Genomic DNA, 23,152 nt, shown 5'->3' with positions numbered 1-23,152 from the left:
TGCTTATCCTCTACACTACTTCACAGATCTCCTTACATAAATGTACAACGTGAAAAACTTTGTTGCTCGTGGGAGCTGACTCACAGGAATTGTTTCCTAATTCTGTATTATCATTCTAAAAGTTTTGTTTGCTAAGCCCATTTTTATAATCATGTTCCTTTATCCTTATTTCCTTTTCTTACAAGTTATACTAATTTACAATTCCCTTACTCTACGATTCTCGATTTGTGCTAGGTAACCACTCAACAAGTATCGTCCATGTTGGGTTGCAAGTCTGGAGGATGAATACTTTTGAGACAAAAGTACACAAATTTCTAACAGTAACATGGCAAAACTATTGGCCGTAATGCTTACAGGTACCACATTTTGGTGTTGGTTCTCATGGTACTGTTGACTACGTTGCAACATTTACCCCATGGAAATTTTGTTTTGCTAAGATGCTATCAGTGCATCCAATTAATGTACACTATGTGATCAAAAGTATCCAGACATCTGGCTGAAAATGACTTACAAGTTTGTGGCGCCCTTCATCGGTAATGCTGGAATTCAATATGGTGTTGACCCACCCTTAGCCTTGATGACTGCTTCCATTCTAGCAGGCATATGTTCAATCACGTGCTGGGAGGTTTCTTTGGGAATGGCAACCAATTATTCACGGAGTGCTGCACTGAGGAGAGGTACCAATGTCAGTTGGTGAGGCCTGGCATGAAGTCGGCGTTCCAAAACATCCCAAAGGTGTTCTATGGGATTTAGGTCAGGACTCTGTGCAGGCCGGTCCATTATAGGGATGTTATTGTTGTGTAACCACTCCACCACAGGCCGTGCATTATGAACAGGTGTTCAATCGTGTTGAAAGATGCAATCGCCATCCCCGTATTGCTCTTCAACAGTGGGAAGCAAGAAGGTGCTTAAAACATCAATTTAGGCCTGTGCTGTGATTGTGCCACACAAAACAACAAGGGGTTCACACCCTGTCCATGAAAAACACGACCTCACCATAGCACCACCACCTCCAAATTTTACTGTTTGCACTACACACACTGTCAGCTGACGTTCACTGGACTTTTGCCATACCCACACCCTGCCATCGGATCGCCACATTGTGCACTGTGATTCGTCACTCCACACAATGTTTTTCCACTGTTCAATCATACAATGTTTACACTCCTTACACCAAGCAAGGTATCGTTTGGCATTTACCAGCGTGATGTGTGGCTTATGAGCAGCCACTCGACCATGAAATCCAAGTTCTCTCTCCTTCTGCCTGTCATAGTACTAGCAGTGGATCCTGATGCAGTTTGGGATTCCTATTTGATGGTCCAGGTAGATGTCTGCCTATTACACATTACGACCCTCTTTAACCGTTGGCGATCTCTGTCAGTCAACAGAGGTGGTCATCAGCCTGTACGCTTTTGTGCTGGACATGTCCCTTCACGTTTCCACTTCACTATCACATCAGAAACAGTGGACCTAGGGATGTTTAGGACAAACAATCACCTGACCACATTCAAAGTCCGTGAGTTCTTAACCAATTCACAGTCTGGTCGTAACTTAGGAATCATGACATCAAAGGGGCACAGCATTTTTTTCTACTGTACATGCCTCAAAAGTTGAAAACTGTACCGGTATGCACTTGGTACACACAAACTATGTAATTCAGATATATATCCCAGTCTGTATGACTACTGATAACATAAAAACTCAACATTTTGAGATTGTCGTGTGCACTTTTTCTGTTCTGCCATGATTTGTGTATGGAATGAATATGACATAACCGTTTCATCAAGTCTGATGTAAAATTTATATCCTGATCTGTAACTAAGGTATCAGGTACCGCAAATTTAAGTACCCAGTTTTTACAAAAGCCTGGGCTACTGTACTAGCCTGTTGATCAGAAATTGTCACTTTTTTAAGAATCTAAAAGAAATTATCTTCTCTGTACATATTTATTTCTGGTGGGTATCCTATTAATAGGTCCTACAATATCGAGTCCAACCACTTAACTTTTGCCAAGGGCATTTAGAACTGAAACTTTACTGCTTAGCTTTTCCGCATTTCTGTGCTTCTTGCCTGGTGTGTGGACCACCTTTTAATTAAACTCAGTGTCTATCTTGTTAATCAACTTGACAGGTCTTTTAGCCAACAACCATTTTAATGAAGCGTGATTTGTGCCAAGCCTAAACTTCCATCCGTATAAATAGCAATGAAAGTACACTATCCCATACATCTCTGCTAACATCATATTTTCCATGGTGGAGTAGATAGGCTCAACTTTGTTTAGTTGCCTTTACGATTAGCCCTCCTGGTTGTTCCTGCCCACTAATGTTATGGCTCAAAATACAACCAACCGCCTATTGCTGGCATCACAGGAGAGGATAAATCCCTTTCCAAAATCAGGAAAGACTAGTATCAGGTCACAAACTAATGCTGCCTTCAATGCCTCAAACACTGTTTGACATTCTGCCAACCAGTGGAATTTCACGCCCTTCCTCAACAACAATTCAAGGGTTCCAAGATCTGTGAAAATTCTTCATGAATTTGCATTAATAACTGCATAAACCCAGGAATGACTGTTGCAGTTTTGTTTGTGGCGCTGCGAAGTTCCTGATTAGCTCTGTTAGGTGGGATTGGTTTGAACACCTTTTCACTAGTTTACTTGTGTGTATGCTAAATGGCACTTGTCTATGCTACGTATCAGATGTGCAGATCGCAGCCTCCTGAATACATTTTCCAAGCATTTCACATGCTCTGGCATACCCTTTGAAAAAGATGATAATATCCAAATATACCATGCAAAATTTTGGCTTTAACCCATGTAGATCTTCATCCAATAATCTTTGGAATATAGTTGGCACATTTTTCAGCCCAAAAGGCTTTTGTGTACACTGGTAATGTCCCCATTGGATCATGAAAGCAGTCTTTGGTCTATCCTGTGAGACTACCTCCAGCATGTGTTTCCTGTTTCTGAGATCCACTGTTTTAAAATACTGGCACTGGCCTAGGTTGTGTAATGTTTCTGTAAAATTGTGAATCAGATATGTATCCACCACAGTCTTTGCATTTGGGTAGTGATAATTGCAACAGAATTTATATTTCCTGGCATCATCTGTTGACTTTTGGCACGATGAAACCATCTACGCCCCACCCCATGGACTATCACTGTACTCTATAGCACGTTTCGCTAAATGTTAATTATGGGTTGGAATATGTCTCACTATGCAGTATGGCTTCCTATAAACTGGCGCATTGTTGCCTGTAGGTATATGGTATTGGATAACTGGTGTTGTTAGTGAAGGATCCTTTGCGTTAAATAAATCCACAAACCATAGTAACAAAACTTCCATTACCTGCTCATCATTGCCATGAAAGTGACTTAATTTTTCTCATAATGCTGCTGCATTGATGGCTTGCTTGCAGCTCTGGTCCATCACTTGACCTAATAACATCCTTCTCATCTAAGACCTCCACTGTAGCCATCATTAGGCCCTTCAACAGATTAACCAAGTCCCCACATCGAAGTTATCCAGGCTTACAGGAACCATAAACTCATACCAAGCAATATATTTTATCTGACTTTTGATTGTCCTTTAGTGGCTCTACCACAAGTATTGCTTCCCGTGGCAAATCAGTATCAACAGAAACCCACGTTAACTTCACCATGCCTGCTGGTACTTTAACCATGAGAACCAAAGTTAGACACGTGTTCACAGTTTAGTCAGCAACACCTTCACAAGGGGGTGCACCTAGTAACATTGCCTCATTTGCAGCTGTATCCCCCAACAAAAACAAAGTCACACCGAGTTCCACTATATACTGCGAAAGATCAGTTTTGGCATGATGTCTGCTGAGACAATCTAGCCCAAGAATTGCTAAATTACCCTTCACCTATGTATGGTAACCATATATTCCTGGAAGTCCCTAGTTCCAATACTAACCCTGAGCTGCATCATACCCTATGACTCTACAGTGTTATGAGCCACTCCACGCAATTTGTAGTGTGGAGGATCTTGTCTCCTCTTGCTTACAAGATCCTGACCGACAACTAACATGTGCATGTCTGTGTCCACCAAAAATTTATGTCCCTTGCCTTTTACACAGCCTGACAAGCAGCATTCCATCTGCACACCTATTTGTGCAATGTCCTGGCCTATTGGGAATCCTTTCCGATGGTAGAAGTATTTAACAGCTGCTTCTGTTGCCGCTGCTTTTCCTTCCTATTCTTCCCATAATCCTGTGCACTTAAAGTATTCAGGTGGCCGAGACTGCTTCAACATGTGACCTTTATGTCCACTTATAATATTTCACTTCTACAGAAAAAACGTCATGGTCAATATGCGTTCTAGTCGCAATGTGAACTCCCTCTAGTTGCATTGCAGCACTAAGAGCCACAATTAGATACCCAGGATTTTCCATTATCACTCTACATGACATCTCTGCTGGGATACCATTTAGAGAAATGTCCAATGCTCTATTTTCTGCTTCCCACAGCACGACTCTGCCTCCAAAACTTTGTGTCAGGTGTTATGTTTGCACACTAATGCTCAGGATCCTATCCCAAACTGTTTCTACACCACCTTACGTTTCTGTGCTAATGTACTTAATTTTTCCTGGATAAACATTGTGCTTTTCTGCTTTTGATAACATCCCTGTAACCACCAGCTAATGCTGGAATGTCTCTGCCTTACTGAGAACTTTGTGTTATAATATGTATGTCTTTTCTTTGGCTGCCAATCATAAATTACTACATGGAGAGTAATCTCATTTGACCAACCACTCACTGAAACGTGTTGTTAATGAAGCTGCCGAAGGATCAAAAGAAGGGGTCTATTGTTTTTGCTTCCTCAGACCCTGACTAACTGCTGAACTGCAGCTCGTAAAGCTTCTACCTGCCAACATGATTATGCCTTTCCCTGCTGTTGCTGGATATTCAACCCTGAAAATACCTTACCTGCTCCATCAAAGCTGCAATAGTCTCATCGTTGGTAACAGAATTGTGTCTGGCACTTGTGTAATTTTCTTCTGATGATTACAGCAAAAACAACAAAACAGAAAAACTGTACCACCAACACGAACAATAACAACTCACAAATCTTTCCAACATATCACCACCCAATGAGATTCAAAACAACCTTTTAAGCATATGTCCAAATCCCTTACAAGCATCACACGTAAACAACACAGCCATTGTACATGGTAGCATCTGCCCACAAAGGTTACAGAACTTAAATAAGTTTCCCAACACTTCCTTTAAACACTGGCAGATCAACAGGCTTTTCTGATTTAACAGTGTGCTACTGATGTTTCTGCGAACTGATATGGACAAAAGCAAAAACACAGAAACAAACTCCAAAGGCCTTCAAACGAAGAAAAATACCACTCATCATAACACACTGCACTGGTACTGCTAAATGGTGCTGTAGATGTAGCTCCACTACCACTGAAGTGCTGAGGTGACAGCCAATTCTGACACCAGTTCCAGAATATCAGTACACGAGAGGACCATTTTAGATACTAGTTGTTGCGACACACGGCAGTGGTATGTCGTGATCACAAAGTCAGATGACGAGTGAGGGTGAATGTCCAATGCATGTCTGGAGGCATCAGTGATACATTGTTACCTCAAATAGCAATTTTTCATGGAGCAGAGTTTATAAAGATATAAATGTCTTCAGAGTGGCAGGTGCACATGCCATGATGGAATGCTAATGCCTTGTCAACAAGTTGTTGTGTTGCCACCACAGTTCAGTGCCATGATCACATGCTGTGCTGGCGATGGTAGCAGAACATGGAAGGTGTGTCCCACCCAGATGTACTGCAATGACCCAGGGCAGCTATCACCTTAACGCCCTCGAAGACAGCCTGTCGTGTGCTCAGGTGGAGATTGCCAATTGTGATCCAGGATGCCCATTGTTATGAGGACTAGACCCCAGTTATCCACCACAGACTGCAGCAGATGCTCCCAAGTTGGTCAGGAAGCTGTGTTGACACATCTCACATGGATGGTGCAAAGATGTCTGCTCTTGCACATCATCCGCTAAGATCCAATGGTGGAGGAGCAGTGGCTGCTCACCGGTCTTCCCATCCGTGATGTCCTATTAGACAGCAGCGGCACACAACAGCTGGTACGCATCAGTTGGCTGCCCCTCGGTGTTTGAAGTCAGCATGCAAGTATCAGGATTGCCATCGATCAGCATTTAGTGGTTTTACTAAAACTCAAAAAGACTGTCATGCTCTCTGGTTTTAGCAACACAGACAGAATGACAGTATGACATAATGTGTTCATGAGCTCCAAAAGCTTCTCTATTTAACACGTTAAGCATGTGTCTGTGACTTAGTGGCTCTGGTTGTATGAACACATTTGGGGTCTAGTGTAGCAGGGGATACAACCCGTCGGCTTTGGACAATGACGTCACAAGTCGCCAGAGAGCAGTCTACCATTTTCGCTTTTGCTGTTATGTTTCAGTTTCGTTTTTTTACTGATTGCTTAATAAAGTGGATCTGTTTATTCTATCTTGTGAGATTTTTTTTTAAAAAGCCAAAAGACACTTATCAGCTACTGAAGGAAGCTACAACACTAAGAAGAATCGCTTCTCATTTGGCGACTTGTGACGTCATTGTCCAAAGCCGACGGGTTGTATCCCCTGCTACACTAGTCCCCACATTTGTCCCCATTTATCGGACCTGTCAGTACTCCATGTATCACTGGTAATTTCAATAATGCTTCTGGGTCACTGAGCTCAGTTCGTTCTGTTTTTATAGTGGTGTTCAGTTAGCGAAGTTACACGGTGTTACCACACAGTGCCTTGTTAAGTTACACAGCGGTGTTTGCGTTTCTGTCTGCGCTGTTCCAAGGTCTGTTGCATCAGTGGTATGCTGTGTTGACGTAACGACTGACACAGCAGGCCAGCACTAACTTACTCTGTTCTGAGCTCACCCATTAGAACTTCAATAAAATTTTAAGCCTGCCTGGTAAGATCCCCACCACCACCTTTCCACCCTTCTATTCTTCCATTCTCCCTCTTCACCTCCCAGCAAGTCTCCTTCCTCCCCCCACTCCTTCTACGTCTTACATGGTCTACTTTTTGAATTCTTTTCTTCTTGTTGTCAGCCACTGTTTCACCAGTCAAAATACCTGTCTCTCACCATCCCACTACCCCCTCCTCACCTTGTGCTTCCTTCCCCACCCCTTTCCTTCCACCTCCATCTACCCAGGTAACTGCCTTCAATAATTGACAATCAAGTCAGTCTTGCTGTGGTCGCAGGGATGTGTGAATGTGTGTACTTTTGCTTAAGGAAGAGCAAGAGCTCGAAAGCTAATGTAAATGTTGAGTGTTTCTATGCACCACACTTTATGTATAATTACATCCAGTAAAATGACAAACATCTATGAGTTACAACTGGCAAGAAGGGTGTTTCTGAAGAAGAGAAATTTGTCAACATTGAGTACAGATTTAAGTGTCAGGAAGTCTTTCTTGAAAGTATTTGTATTGAGTATAGTCATGTATGGAAGTGAAACACAAATGATAAACAGTTAAGAGAAGAAGAGAATAGAAGCTTTGGAATGTGGTGCTACAAAAGAATGGTGAAGATTAGATGGGTAGATCATGTAACAAATGAGGAGGTAGTGAACAAAATTGGAGAAAAAAGAAATTTGTGGCACAGCCTTACTAGAAGAAGGGATCGGTTGGTATGACACATTCTGAGACATCAAGGGATGAGCAATTTAGTACTGTAGGGAAGCGTGTGGGGGAGGGGGACTTAGAGGCAGACCAAGAGAAATTCAGTAAGCAGATTCAGAAGGTTGTAGATTACAGTAGTTACTCAGAGATGAAGAGGCTTGCATAGGATATAGCAGCATGAAGAGCTGCATCAAGCCATTCTTCAGACTGAAAACCACAACAACAACAACTGGAATTCAGCCAATTCATATAAATATCTGTGAGTAATAATTTGTACAGACATGAAATGCAATGATCATTTAAGCTCAATCATATTTAAAGTAGGTGAAAGACTTCACTTCATGGGTTGGATAGTAAGAAAATGCAAGCATTCTACCAAGAGGGTTACTAACAAAACAAATGTGCGAGCCATCCTACATTATTGCTCTTGGGTTTGTAATGAATACCAAATGAGACTAACCATGGATAATAAACATAAAGGAGGAAAAAGGCAGCACCAATGATCACAGGTTTCATTGACATATGAGGGAGCCTGACGTAAATGCTGAAAAACCTGAATTGATAGATACTTAACAACACACGCAAGCTATTACATGAAAGTCTACTTATGTGTACGGAAGAAGCTTAAAATGAGCAATCTAGGAATATACGACAACCCACTACATATTGCGCTCATAGAGGTTGCAAATACTAGAGTAGACTAATTACAGCACGCACAGAGGTGTTGCGATAGTAATTCTCCCTACATTCTATATGTGAATGGAACAGGAAGAAGCCCTAATGAACGGTGCAATGGAGGTACCCTCTGCTGTGCATACAGTAGTATGTAGAGCTAAATTACACCTACTGATGTCAGATGTCGGCTTTGACCCATGTCTTAATGATGGTGTGGTGTGTCACGTAATATACATTCAGAGAGAGAAACAAAAAATGACAATGCTATTTTGTCTTTTATATTAATTTTTTTTTTTTGGAATGTAGGTTGCGGTGACACACTGATCTGTAGCACCGACCAGTGTCTAGGTTAGATAATATGGTGACAAATGTGATATCATGAGAATAACTATAATTCTTATTATAGCACTTATTTTATTGATACTGAATTTTTGTGAGTAGTTTATGTGCACCATTTTGACATTATGGATCAAAGCAGATGTGTGGTATTGCCTGGTTCAACACTTTCTAGAAAAGGGAGAGCACACAAACAAAACGGCCTTTTTGATCCATGCTTACAGCATGGAATACAAGGAAGTGGAAACAGTGCATCAAATAATATAAGATTAAAACCACTGTGTGTGTGTGTGTGTGTGTGTGTGTGTGTGTGTGTGTGTGTGTGTGTGTGTGTGTGTGTGCTTTCTTCCTATATGTGCCTTAGTCACTATAATATAAACATACAAATAAATACAAGCTAATTGTTACATTAGAGTAAGCCGACTTTCCATATATTACAAAACAAGTACACCATACTTGAGATGGTCAAATGGAACCACACAATAATTACAGCAATCAAATCTTAGATACAAATGATACACATCTCTAAGTGTTTTATCTTTGAGCATGACACTGGTTTTCAGCGGATTTAAATACAGTCAAAGCAGCATATCAGACGTAACAAAAACCTTAAATATATATGTCTGAATGAACCAACTTGAGTATTTCTGATCTTCAGCAAGTACAAATTATATGTAATTGGTCATGCCAAACTATTTTGCAACGAGTGAGAAACGTACTGCAAATTAAGATATTTTTCCTCATAAGGCTGTTTACCTGATAAAAGCAGTCTGCATGAAAAATCAAGCAGGGCAAACGATTTAATTGTGTTTACTAACAGCGACGTTTATAACTACTTAACGTACACGAGATGACAGTAAAAAGATGTACATTTTTTATCACAAAATATGCCCCATTCCTCCCATACGTATTAAGTTTTTGATATGTCACTCTGCCAACGCGAGTGAGTGACCTCTCATCTGCATTGCTCTTTATTTTGTAAACAGAGGAATCTTAATAACTATCAGAACACAGATTACACATTAAATAATTGTCAACGCGACTTTTACTTTCTTTGCAATCAACGGCAGTCAGTTCAACATATGCCATAATTAACTAGCGCGTTATCCGAAATTCACAAATACAACATCCACTGTGATAAAGTGTTGACATTAAATCAATACGCAATTTCAATAGCAATTAATGTCGTTATTAGAATCAAATTATAAATAAACACTCAACTGACGAATAAGTTTCAGCTACGCTGTATTCGTTTTTTACTTACCCAGTCTGTCTAGTTAAATCATCAACATCAAACTGTAATAAATATTCTTGATACTGACTGCCACTTATTTATTTACTCCGTCAAAAATTATGATAGTACATGTTTTCTTATGAACGACGCACAAAAGAGTATGAGTTGACATTTGCTAACTCTTCAGCTGACATGGAAGCAATCTGCGGTTAAAAAACAAGCGATGTCAGTGTGACTAAATATAAATTTCTCATGGTCGTCCCTTGAACCTTGACATATTCGTGTTTAATGACGGCGAATTTACACATGTTACATTTAACAATCAGTAGTTACACTGTAATCTCTATTTAAATATTTATTTTCGCTAAGAACAAAGAATTATTGCTTACCAAAACATTGGACTCCTAGTTAACAATCGTAAAAAAGAAACTATATCGCAGGATTAAAATTTAAAAAGTATAACGACGATGTTGTTTTCGCTTTTTGCATTTTTTGTCGTAGTTATGATAAGTCGTATTTAGCTGCTTCAATGTTTCACATTACGGTGCATTCGCGTAATAGTGCTGATGTTGGTGTGCCTGAACATACTAACTAACTAGTAACGACAGTAAAACAGCGAAGAATACGCAGTCTCTGTTGTGAATTTAGATGGAGTGATAGATATGTAGGGTATAAAGGTATCACATTATACTTTCATATGTTGTGACAGCGGAGAGAGAAACAATAAGCGAACACAATGCTCTGCAATTCCAAGCAAATAAAATTGATTCCCGAGTAGCTAAGTAAATAGCAATGGTAATTTACTGGATGACGCTCCATATTTTAAGTTCCTGGGCTTATGGATAATAAACTGAGATGGCACAAGCATGTGAATACCTGAAGCAAGCAACTGAGTTCTCCCTACTTTACACTCTGTTTGATCAGCAGGCAGGATTGCTGACATACTTCACTTAGTTTTGACCTTTGACATATTCTCCAGGGGAAGAGCAACTAAGACGAAAAAAATATTTATTCTACAGAAGAGTGCAATAAAAATATTTTATAAAGGTTATAGCCAAACATATTGAAGTAGCCCCATCAGGGACCAAGGGATTCTTACACTTCCCTACCAATACATATGTTCCATAATAGTATTTGTGGTAAATAACAAGAGAAAATTTATGATGAATCCAGCAATTCACAACCACAATATTACATATAGAAACAATTTCCATACCAACAGTGTGTCCCTTTTTAGGGTTCAGAATGAGTTTTATTCTGATGCTAAAGTGTAGAAATGGTTGCCAGTGAATATCAGGCAAAAAATTGAAAATGCCCAAGCAGGCTATATGTAGTAAAAAGATAATCCTTACTTTGCTAGAGGCAGCTGATAATTGCCTGTGTAAAGTTATGTAAATGTTTCATATGAATTATTAGATAAAAACAGAAGTCAAGTAGTATAGGAGAACGAGTAGTGGCTTCTTTAAAAATAGCTTTTTTTCTCCTAATATACATATATATAATGTAATCTAGAATTAATTACCATAATTTTCAGTTTGAGTAAATTAGCACTGACTGTAATTTGTTCTTGGTATGCTTTAGAGAAGTAGCTTGCAGTGGTTGCTTTTGCCTGATTAATTCACATCCCTGAAGCCTTTTCATGTTGGGATTTGTGGCAACACAATTAATCAGAAAACAAAAGACAACCAATCTCTGGCCAACACTTGGCCACTTGGCCTACATGTGTTAATAGCTCCAAAATTCCTACTTTTGGGGAGTGGATTGTCATTGTGGATCTATGTTTCAAGAGATATTTGCAGGGGACTTTCTTGCTAGCTGACATGGAACCTATCCTTGGCAATGATTTTTTGCATCCTTATGTATCCTTGCACTGGGCGCACATCTGTATTGTTCTGAAACTATTAAAGGATGTCTGAGCAAAATGAATCACTCATGCCTTCCATTATATTCTGTCATTCAGCACAGTATAACCTAGTGATGCTCACTGCATCGCTGCACTGGATACCACAATGGCTGACACCGATTCCAGTGGCTCAAGGCCTCACACCCCCCATCTAAACGCCAAAGAATCATAGTGTGGCATAAAAGTAATCTGCCCCTATCACTATCATAATGGACATCAGCCAGCTGGCTACAGATACGTGGTTCGTGCCAGCCACTCTGATTTTTCTCTTGGAAGCTGACATCCTCTCAGGTAAACTGGAGTGTGTATGACTGGAAACTGTTACCCATTCATGAGGCTATTAAACTCTTTAGACACTTCATCATGTTTACAGGCCACAAACCTATTTCATTTGTACTTACCACACCACACAAATCCTTTTCACCTAAGAAGTTCTGGCTACTGGAATTTATCATCCAGTTCACAATAGAGCTTTGCCACATCACAGGTGCAGACAGTCTAGTGGCAGGTTATTTTTCTAGAGTCAGTGCAATACCTAGTGACCTCAACTATAAACTACTGGTGGGGAGATAAGCCACAGATGCCCACTTACGAGAACTTATAAGCAGGCTAGGTACTGGACCGGAACTAAAACAGCTTCCTTTAGAGGGCTTCAAGAACTTATAGGAGTGTGATGTCTCCACAAATCAGCCTCACCTGTTTGTGCCTCATGCTTTTTGGAGACATTTTTTTAATTCAATACACAGCCTTGCACACTCAGGAACGGGCTACACTGTTTGTATGGTCACTGACAGATGTGTGGGGCCTTACATTTAACACAGCTGTGACAAGTGGGTCCAAACTTGTTTAGCATGGCAGGATATCAGATCAGTATTCATCTAGTCAGATGCAGAAAACCATCAAAAACCACATTCAGGCTGGACAGCACCCCGGCCCTCGTCGTTAATCTGCCGGGCAGATTCAATTCGAGGCCGGTGGCCTGCCTGAATCCCAGAAGTGATCTGCTAACACATGTAGCTATCCAGGTGGATAGATTTAGGTTTTGATGGTTACCTTAAATAATTTAGGCAGTAAAATGGTGAGTCCTTTGAAAAGGATGTAGGAGATTTCCTTCCTCATCCAATTCTAATGTGAGCTTGTACTTTATCTCTCACATTGTCATCACTGATGGGACACAAGACCCTATACTTCCCTTCCTGCCATTTTCACATAACTTTAAAACAAACCACATTTCTTTGCTGCTACCTAAAATGTATGATAAAACAAATATAAGGATTACTATAGTGTTTTATTTCAAATAAAAATATGTGGCGTGTTATGAAAACAAGTAGCCAAACTACGTGGACAGTGGAAATAAAATTCAACTTATACTATCTGACTATGTAGATGAATTCAGTCAAGTATTGTGGTTTTCTTTACTTGTCATGCAGTCATTCTACCAGTGACATATTTCTGCCTATTTGACAGTGATGTAGCATCATTTGCAAAGAGGAATTTTGTGCAACAATGTCTTCTGGGAGCCCCCTTTAATGCTTCTTCACTGTAAACATTTCCACCTACTCTAGAGTACCTTGGTACCTAATAGAATTGCATTTTCTTTGGATGTAATGATTATTGTTTTACATCAATCTGGCTTCCAGGATCATTTGTTCCAGGACTTGGAATATACTACACGAAACAAGGGGGCGTAATGGTTAAGACACTGGATTCGCATTCAGGAGGAGCAGGATTAAAATTCCTGCCTAGCCATCCAAATATAGGCTTACCTTGGTTATCTTAACGTGATTTAAATAATGAAAACTGCACTTGTTTCTTATTGTTTTCAGGGTTAGCACAACACGTTTTAAGAATTTATTATCATTTTCAAGTGCATTTGTGCATATAAATATTTTTGGTAATGCTTGCATGTGTGATTTTCTGCCTCTCTTGAATCTTTTTGAGATTATCCTGCAAAATGCATCTTCATGTGTTTTTAAATGATAATTTTAGAAATGGTATTTTTGCTTGTCTACTTACAGGTATTGTGCCTCCTTCGTTATACAGAATGATTTCTAACATTACCATGTAAAAGCACTCAAAGATTCATTTTGTCCAATTTTCTGATTGTAATATAACCTAAAAAAGATGCAATAGAGGCAGAAAGTCACATATACAAAATCACCAAAAATATTCATGTAAACAAATATACATGAAAATGAGAATAAATTCTCAAAATGTGTTGTGTTAAGCAAGCAAAAAAAAAAAAAAAAAATAATTGGTGCAGTTTTCATTATTTAAATCGTGAATGACACAGTTGCAGGCTTCCTGAAACATTAAATATGGTGAATGAAATTATCTTAAATTGCTTAAGGTAAATACTGGTGTGGTTCCCTTGCAAAAAGAATGATCAGTTCCCTTCCCATACTTGTCCATTCCACACTTGCACTCTGTCTTTAATGGCTTAGTCATCACTGAGATGTTAAACCCAGATATTCCTTGGCCCTACCTTACCTAGGGAGCACCAAGAAAGGCGCATTGTTGTCTTGTGATTGCACCTCTTAGGCCTATATTTACTTCTACATGGAATAAAATGTGGGTTCAAAGATTATGCTTAAAGAAAGTAGTAGTGCAGCCAAAGATGACCGTTACTTACAAATCACTTGTGTGACCAGTCCTAGAATATTGCTCAAGTGTGTGGGACCCATACCAAATAGGACTAGCAGGGCATATTGATTGTATACAGAGAAGGGTGGCATGAATGGTAACAGGTTTGTTTGACCCATGGGAGAGTGTCACAGAGATGCTGAAGAAACTCAATTGGAGACTGTTAAAGGTAGACATGAAATATACTGAAAAGAGGAGATACTGAGTCGCCGATAGGCACAACAAAAGACTGTCAGAAAGTGAGGTTTCAACCAACATGCCTTTGTTGAAAATAGACAAAATTCAAACACAAACGGAACTGGAACTCAAGCACACATGACCATAGTCTCTGGTAGCTGAAGCCAGACTCTGGTTTCAGCTGCCAGAGACTGTGGTCATTGAAAAGCTAAAAATAAAAATTTAGGTCAAAGGTAGTGGCTACATTAGCAATACCCAGACACTATCATACAACATGGTCTACTCATAATAGCTGGGACCTTGTTGTTTGCTTCACTGAAGTTGTAATTTGTATTTTTCCTGCTGGCACCCTCTTGGCCTTGACTTATTCAGATCTCTCCTAACATTATGTTCCCACTGCTTCACATTCATTTCTGTTTTGTCCATTTTTTACAGTGTAGTGTTCTTCCAGTGTCTGTATTCAAGATTTTCATCTAACTTTCCTGTATCATTTGAAACTTCTCGTATTTTCTTTATTGCATTTAGTTTTTCACTAGCCTTTTCCCCACAGCTTCCCCTGCGTACGTGTATATCACATGTAATGTGCATATCTGTTGGTCCATTTCATCCTCCCTCCTCTCTGCCCATCACGTCCTCTCACCCCAATCTGTCCATCTCCTCCTCCCACGTATCAGCCCATCTCCTCTTCCCTCCCATCTTCTCCACCACCTCTCTCTCTCTCTCTCTCCATTTTGACCTCCCCCTCCCTCTCTATCTTTACGTCACCTCTTGCCCCTTACCTCAGCAATCCCTTCCTGCTCCCCTCTCTCCCTCTCCATCCTCTCCTGCACCCCTTCTCTCTCTACATCTCCTCGACCTTCCTCCAGGCATGACCACCGTCATGTGTAGCCCCTGCAAAAGACGTCAATAAAGCAGACTGGTACTACTTCCACGACGTGCTCTGGAGCAGTACAGAAAATATGTCAAGGGCTTGGGAACCCTTTTTGTGCCATGATGTCAAGGCTGCCATGCAAAGCAGCTTGACACTACTCTGACATAACACACCTGCTGTGCCTGGTAGCCTGGGGCTTGAAAACTGTTTCTTGTCCCTGATGTATAGGCTACCGTGCAGAACATGTCAATAATGTAAGCCAAAACAATTCCCACACCACACACCTGTCATGCAGTGCAGCATATATAGCAGGGGCTTAAAAAGCATTGCATGTCTGTATATCTGTAAGTATTAGACTAGAATATTATGAACCCCCATATGTCAGTCCTCTTGGGGCAAAGGCTTTGCGTGCCAAATTTCGTCCAATTCTGGTGCCTGAGAGGAGTTCCCGGTTATTAGTTTAATTGGATAGATAATAAATCTATTTACCAAGCAGTGGCAGAACACACACATAAAAGAATGTTATAATTAGGCAAGCTTTCGGAGCCAGTGGCTCCTCCTTCAGGCAGAAGGGGGAGGAAGAGGGGCGAAGGAAAAGGACTGGAGAGGTCTAGGAAAAGGGGTAGATTTTGGGAAAATCACCCAGGAACACCAGTCAGAGGAGATGTACCGGACAGGATGAGAGGAGTCTTTCCTTCTCATCCCATCTGGTAAGTCTCCCCCGACACCGCAGTTCTGGGTGGCTTTCCCGAAATCTATCCCCTTTTCCTATATGTCTACAGTCCTTTTCCTTCACCCCTCTTCCTTCCCCATCAGCCCTTCTGCCTGAAGAAGGAGCCACTGGCTCCAACAGCTTGCCTAATTATAACCTTCTTTTATGTGTGTGTTCTGCCGCCGCTGGTGAGTAGATTTTTTATCTATCCAATTAAATTATTTTATATGTATTAAGATTTATCTGTACTTGAATTTTTTTGTCTCACAGCTGTTAACATCATTCGTCACATCTGATTTGAAATATCTAGTATTGCTAGTATTCCTCTTATCTTGTAATACCATATCTCTCTTGACCTGGTACCCTGAGTGTTTTAAATACATAATCCCCAGATAAATCCAATTTGTCCAGCATTTCATTCATTCATTCAGCATGTTCCCTAGGCCTTATCACGAAGGGAATCTTCAGGGATGTGAACCAAGTCAAGGTAGACATTAATGAGACACAAGCAAATCATAGAAGCTTAATCTGTATACTATATTAACAATAAGCCACCACTATATTGCTTAATGGTATTCATGCTTGCATCACTTAAATTTAATCAAGTAAATTAGAAAAAAGCTGTCACTTTCTAAAATTCTACTGTCTCTTAAGTTACAGTAAATAGCTGCATTTTGGGAACTGAGATCCATTCTTTCTGAGATTTTTCCCAACACACCTAGAATAGCTTTTCACCTCTCTCCAAATCACCATAATGTCCTTGTCAGACCCTATCCTCATTCCATATTCATCTCCCTACTCTATGACTGTCTCTACTGCAAGATTTGCCCTATGCATTCTCGTACCACCATCTATACCAGCTCTGTAACTGGAAAAACATATACTATCAAAGGGAGAGCCACTTGCAAAATGACATGTCATGTACCAACTGTTATGTAAAACTGTACGGTGTTTTACATTGGCATGACTACCACCAAGTTATCAGTTAGGATGAATCCTTTACAACATGACAGTCATGACCCCATAGTTTAATAATAAAGTTCAGAAAATGCTGAGGAAACAGAGGTTGTTGTACTCTTGGTTCAAAAAGAACATGGAAATGTTGATGAGCAAATGTTAGTAAAAATTCACAAACGCATAAAAATATCGATGCCCAAAGCATACAGTTTCCACTGTCATAAAAGTCAGTGAAAGATCTTGATGAGAAAATTCAGGTCCTACTAAGTGGGTCAAAGACTTCTATTGAGTCACTCTTTGACCAGTCTTGTGTGCCCTTAGAAGGCAGCTACAGGTAAGATGAAGTTTAAATTTCAAGTTTCAAAAATCATCTACACTTTAGGATTGACCGTCACACAGACTCCCCTATGGAGGACATAGAAAAAGGCATCCCTGACACTGAGAAGCAACTGAAAGAGTCGAAAACAAGTAATTTTCCAGGTACGGATGTGACCCACAATTTAGTTTTACAAAGAATACTCCACGGCATTGGCCTTGTACTTAGCTCACATTTATCACAAATCTCTTGCCCGGCGTGAAGTCCCAAGTGACAGTAAAAGAATGCAGTTGATTCCTGCATATAAGTAGAGCAAATGAAAAGGCCCACAAAATTACTATCAATATCCTTAACATCAGACTGTTGCAGAATTCCTGAGAACATTCTTAGTTTGAATATAATAAATTTTCTTGAGACAGTGAAACTTCTGCCCACAAATCAGCTCAGATTTAGAAAGCTTCATCTGTGTAAAACTAAGCTCACCCTTTTCTCACACAATATCCTGTGAACTGGAGATGAAGGACAACAGACTCCACATTCCTAGATTTGTGGAAAGTGTTTGGTACGGGGCCCCACAGCAAACTATTACTGAAGATCGGAGCATATGTAATAGTTTCTCAGTTATATGAATGGCTTGAAGACTTCTTAAGCAATAGAACCCTGTATCTTGTACTGGAAGGCAAGTGTTCATCAGAGACAAGAATATCATTAGGTGCCACGGGGAAAGTATGATAGGACCACTTTTGTTCTCTATATAAACGAACAATCTGACAAATAGAGCAAGCAGCATTCTGTGACTGTTTGCTGATGACACTGATGTGTACCAGAAAGTGTCGTTGTTAAGAGAATGTAGGACAACACATGACAACTTAGAATTTCTGTTTGGTGTGATGCATGGCAGCTGCTCTAAGTGTGGGAAAATGGAAATCAATGCAGAGAAGTAGGAAAATGTTTAAATACAATACTGCTTGACAGAGCCATGTCAATTAAATATCTAGAGAGCAAATCACATACAGAACACTGATACGACTCATTCTTGAGTACTACCCACTAAGTCATATTAAAGGAAGACGTCAAAGCGGTTCCAGTGGGTGCTGCTAGATTCTTTACAGAAGGTTCAATCAACAAGTAAGTATGTTGCAAATGCTTGATGAACTTAAATGGGAATCCCAGCAGGGAAGATGTATTTTTTGTAAAACACTATTGAGAAAATTTAGCGAAACTGCATTTGCAGCTGACCACAGAATGATTATATTACCGACAATGTACATTTTGCACAAGATTCATGAAAATTGGGTAAGACAAATCAAGGCTCAAATGTAAGTATATACAATAGATAGTCATTTTTCCCCCCTCACTCAGTTTGAGAGTGGACAGGAGAAGGAATAATTAGTAGTGGTACAAGGTACTCTCCGCAGTGTAGTGTGGTGGCTTGTGGAGTATGTATGTAGATGGCACGTGAACAAATTTACTGGTAATAAAATTCTACTCTTGTAACAAGTGCCAAAGTACTTACATTACTAGTGCTTCAGAAATTCCTACGAATGTTTTTGACTCGTGTAAATTCTGTTGCTACAAGTGATTTTATCATAATTTTCCAGTGGTTTTCAAAAGTTTAATTTTATCCAGAAAATCTTTGGCAGATACAAGAAAAATTTTGTTGCTTGTGGATAAAATCATTTTTAAGTGTGTTCTGATAAATGTTTGCTGTTACTCAGTTTAATGCCGGTTCAGAACTTATGCTGTTACTCAGTTTAATGACAGTTCAGCACTTATACACTCCTGGAAATTGAAATAAGAACACCGTGAATTCATTGTCCCAGGAAGGGGAAACTTTATTGACACATTCCTGGGGTCAGATACATCACATGATCACACTGACAGAACCACAGGCACATAGACACAGGTAACAGAGCATGCACAATGTCGGCACTAGTACAGTGTATATCCACCTTTCGCAGCAATGCAGGCTGCTATTCTCCCATGGAGACGATCGTAGAGATGCTGGATGTAGTCCTGTGGAACGGCTTGCCATGCCATTTCCACCTGGCGCCTCAGTTGGACCAGCGTTCGTGCTGGACGTGCAGACCGCGTGAGACGACGCTTCATCCAGTCCCAAACATGCTCAATGGGGGACAGATCCGGAGATCTTGCTGGCCAGGGTAGTTGACTTACACCTTCTAGAGCACGTTGGGTGGCACAGGATACATGCGGACGTGCATTGTCCTGTTGGAACAGCAAGTTCCCTTGCCGGTCTAGGAATGGTAGAACGATGGGTTCGATGACGGTTTGGATGTACCGTGCACTATTCAGTGTCCCCTCGATGATCACCAGTGGTGTACGGCCAGTGTAGGAGATCGCTCCCCACACCATGATGCCGGGTGTTGGCCCTTTGTGCCTCGGTCGTATGCAGACCTGATTGTGGTGCTCACCTGCACGGCGCCAAACACGCATACGACCATCATTGGCACCAAGGCAGAAGCGACTCTCATCGCTGAAGACGACACGTCTCCATTCGTCCTTCCATTCACGCCTGTCGCGACACCACTGGAGGCGGGCTGCACGATGTTGGGGCGTGAGCGGAAGACGGCCTGACGGTGTGCGGGACCGTAGCCCAGCTTCATGGAGACGGTTGCGAATGGTCCTCGCCGATACCCCAGGCGCAACAGTGTCCCTAATTTGCTGGGAAGTGGCGGTGCGATCCCCTACGGCACTGCGTAGGATCCTACGGTCTTGGCGTGCATCCGTGCGTCGCTGCGGTCCGGTCCCAGGTCGACGGGCACGTGCACCTTCCGCCGACCACTGGCGACAACATCGATGTACTGTGGAGACCTCACGCCCCACGTGTTGAGCAATTCGGCGGTACGTCCACCCGGCCTCCCGCATGCCCACTATACGCCCTCGCTCAAAGTCCGTCAACTGCACATACGGTTCACGTCCACGCTGTCGCGGCTTGCTACCAGTGTTAAAGACTGCGATGGAGCTCCGTATGCCACGGCAAACTGGCTGACACTGACGGCGGCGGTGCACAAATGCTGCGCAGCTAGCGCCATTCGACGGCCAACACCGCGGTTCCTGGTGTGTCCGCTGTGCCGTGCGTGTGATCATTGCTTGTACAGCCCTCTCGCAGTGTCCGGAGCAAGTATGGTGGGTCTGATACACCGGTGTCAATGTGTTCTTTTTTCCATTTCCAGGAGTGTATTATTCAACTGTGCACTAGCAGCTGGAACCCAGTAGTTACCATGTTAACACTAGAAGGACCGCACCCGTCATTTTGACAGGTATTCTACTTCTGTAGACTTATTTCTCCTAAGTGGATACTTCTACTGGTCCTATTTTCTATGACATTTCATAAATATTTGTTAGGTAGACATCTGCAAAGAATTTACCCAGTAGGACCGTTCTGAATATTGTCCCAAACAACTCCTGCTACAAGGACCAAAATCTGTCATTTTGATGGGTACCCAAATGTGAACAATAGCTTTCAGACGTGTCCAAAGCTATTGTTGTTTACAACCCTGATTTGCTTATTGTCTTCTGCAGACCCACTATCGACGAGCAACAAAGCTTTGTTGCTCAAGTGGCGCGGTGTGTGTTCTTAATTCAAAGACGCGGTTTGTCTGATGAAGAAATTTTAAAATATTTTATGTCAGTGTCAGATGGTGAATCCAAAGGAGAAGATCCTCTTGATATTTGTGAAGCTGATGAATTACAAGATGATGATGCTGCTGCAAGCGCTATTGATATTGAGGAATTTTATCCCTCGCATCAATGAAATCAGTGACTCTTCAGACAGCAATGTTGCAACTACTGGACAAGAGCAAGCCGAGAAGTTGCAAACCAATGTTGCTTTACCTGTAGCAGGCACGTTTGTATAGCCATTGTATTATTATTTTATATTTTATCGCAACTGATATTTCAGCAAGCTTTATAAATGTTTTCTATTTTGCTGTATTATAATTTGAAATTCATTGTTTTTGTTGTAACTGAATTATTCTATTATATACTGTATATTCAGGTTCGTAGACTGAAGACAGATCATTTTGCACCTGCTACCCCTGTGTGGAATCCTTTCATTGTCAATTCCTTGCTGTGTTATATTACAGGAGAAAATGTCACTATGGATGAGAAACTGTTTCCATGCAAGGCTAGATGCTCTTTCATTCAATACATGAGCAATAAACCAGACAAATTTGGAATAAAGTTTTGGTTTGCAGTTGATATGAATTCTAAGTATCTGGTGAATAGGTCTCCTTACCTAGGCAAAGATGAGCAGTGTCCCACAAGTGTTCCCCTTGCAAAGCATTTTGTAATGTGTCTTATTCAGCCCTTTGTTTCCACAGGAAGAAACATAACCTGTGACAATTTTTGCACACCGAAATGCCTTGCAGAAAATTTGAAATGTAAGAGTACAAGCACTGTAGGCACAGGGAAGAAATCTAGAAGGGAAATACCTCGATCAGCAAAATCTGCTATAGCACCGTTGCACACAACTATTCTTTGTAAATCAGGTGACATGACTCTAACATGCTATCAGGCGAAAAAGAACAAAAATGGCTTATTTTGAGTTCAGTGCATGACACAGTAACTATCGGTGAATGACATCCTAAAAAGCTACCAGAGTGAGTGGCCTACTACAATAACACCAAGTATGGCATTCACATAATCGATCAAATGGTTTGGCTTTAGACTGTGAAGTGTGAATGCCACAGATGGCCCATGCACATTTTTTTTCAATGTCCTGGACTTCGCAGCTATAAATGCTTGGGTACTCTGTAAGGAAGTAACAGGAGCAAAATTAAGCAGACATCACTTTATATACAAATAGGCAGAAGAATTGGCTTCAGCAGACAAGGCCGTAAGGGTAAGAATACTCCTCCTTTACAGTATCATGATATTGCAACATTCACCAGACTTATCAAATTGGAGGGTGCAGAGGTAAGAATAGAAGCAAGCATTTATGTATAAAGTGTGGCACATATGTTTGTGGACCATGTTGAGGCAATGCTGAATACACCTGTGTGACGTGTCGCAATGCAGCAGATTGTTTTCAATGAGTAAAGGCAGGGTTATAAACGTTTTCTCTAGAATATATTGTGCTATTCAGATATTTGTGTTAAAACACGTGGTTTTCTTTTCTACAGAAAGTTATTCGTTCCACATTTTGTTACATAATATTTTGATTAATTTTTAGGTATGAAAAGTTCATTCTACTATGAATTCCACAGAAAAAAGTAAAACTGTATCCTAGTAAACAGTATAACTTGTCTGAAATAAATTGACATATGTTAGAATGTGTTTACTTTTTTAAAAATGGCAAATGGAACTGTACCTGTCAAAATGATGGGTTGGTCCTTCTAAGTAGATTGAAATCCCCAATCCTTCTAGTGTTAAATATGTATGTATCAAATACATGCACTGCTTTTTGACCCTGTATGTGTAATGACACATAGAACTGACAAATCAGCAATGTATAAACTGACACCATGTTGAGTATCATTCCAAGCACCAGTATTTGCTTTGGTCATAAACAGATTTGTTATCGGATCTGATACACAGGTGTGTTTATGAGTCTCTCATTACCTCAAAATTTCATACCTTTCTTACTTGTGTGTGTGTGTGTGTGTGTGTGTGTGTGTGTGTGTGTGT

At 40.7% G+C, this 23,152-nt stretch overlaps 1 protein-coding gene across 1 annotated transcript in view; it reads right to left on the bottom strand.

The window, feature by feature from the left end:
- The window catches only part of LOC124622141 (E3 ubiquitin-protein ligase UBR2), a 30,089-nt gene extending 19,981 nt beyond the window's left edge, over positions 1–10,108 (bottom strand). The window contains exon 1 of the mRNA XM_047147772.1: positions 9,955–10,108. The gene's annotated coding sequence lies outside the window, so the exon portion shown is untranslated. The remainder of the gene's footprint in view (positions 1–9,954) is intronic.
- Between the last annotated feature and the right edge of the window lie 13,044 nt (positions 10,109–23,152).

This window comes from Schistocerca americana, chromosome 7, assembly GCF_021461395.2.
Source record: "Schistocerca americana isolate TAMUIC-IGC-003095 chromosome 7, iqSchAmer2.1, whole genome shotgun sequence".
Lineage (NCBI taxonomy): Eukaryota > Metazoa > Arthropoda > Insecta > Orthoptera > Acrididae > Schistocerca > Schistocerca americana.
The sequence above is the reverse complement of the archived record's forward strand: the minus strand, read 5'-3'. Positions and strand labels throughout refer to the sequence as shown.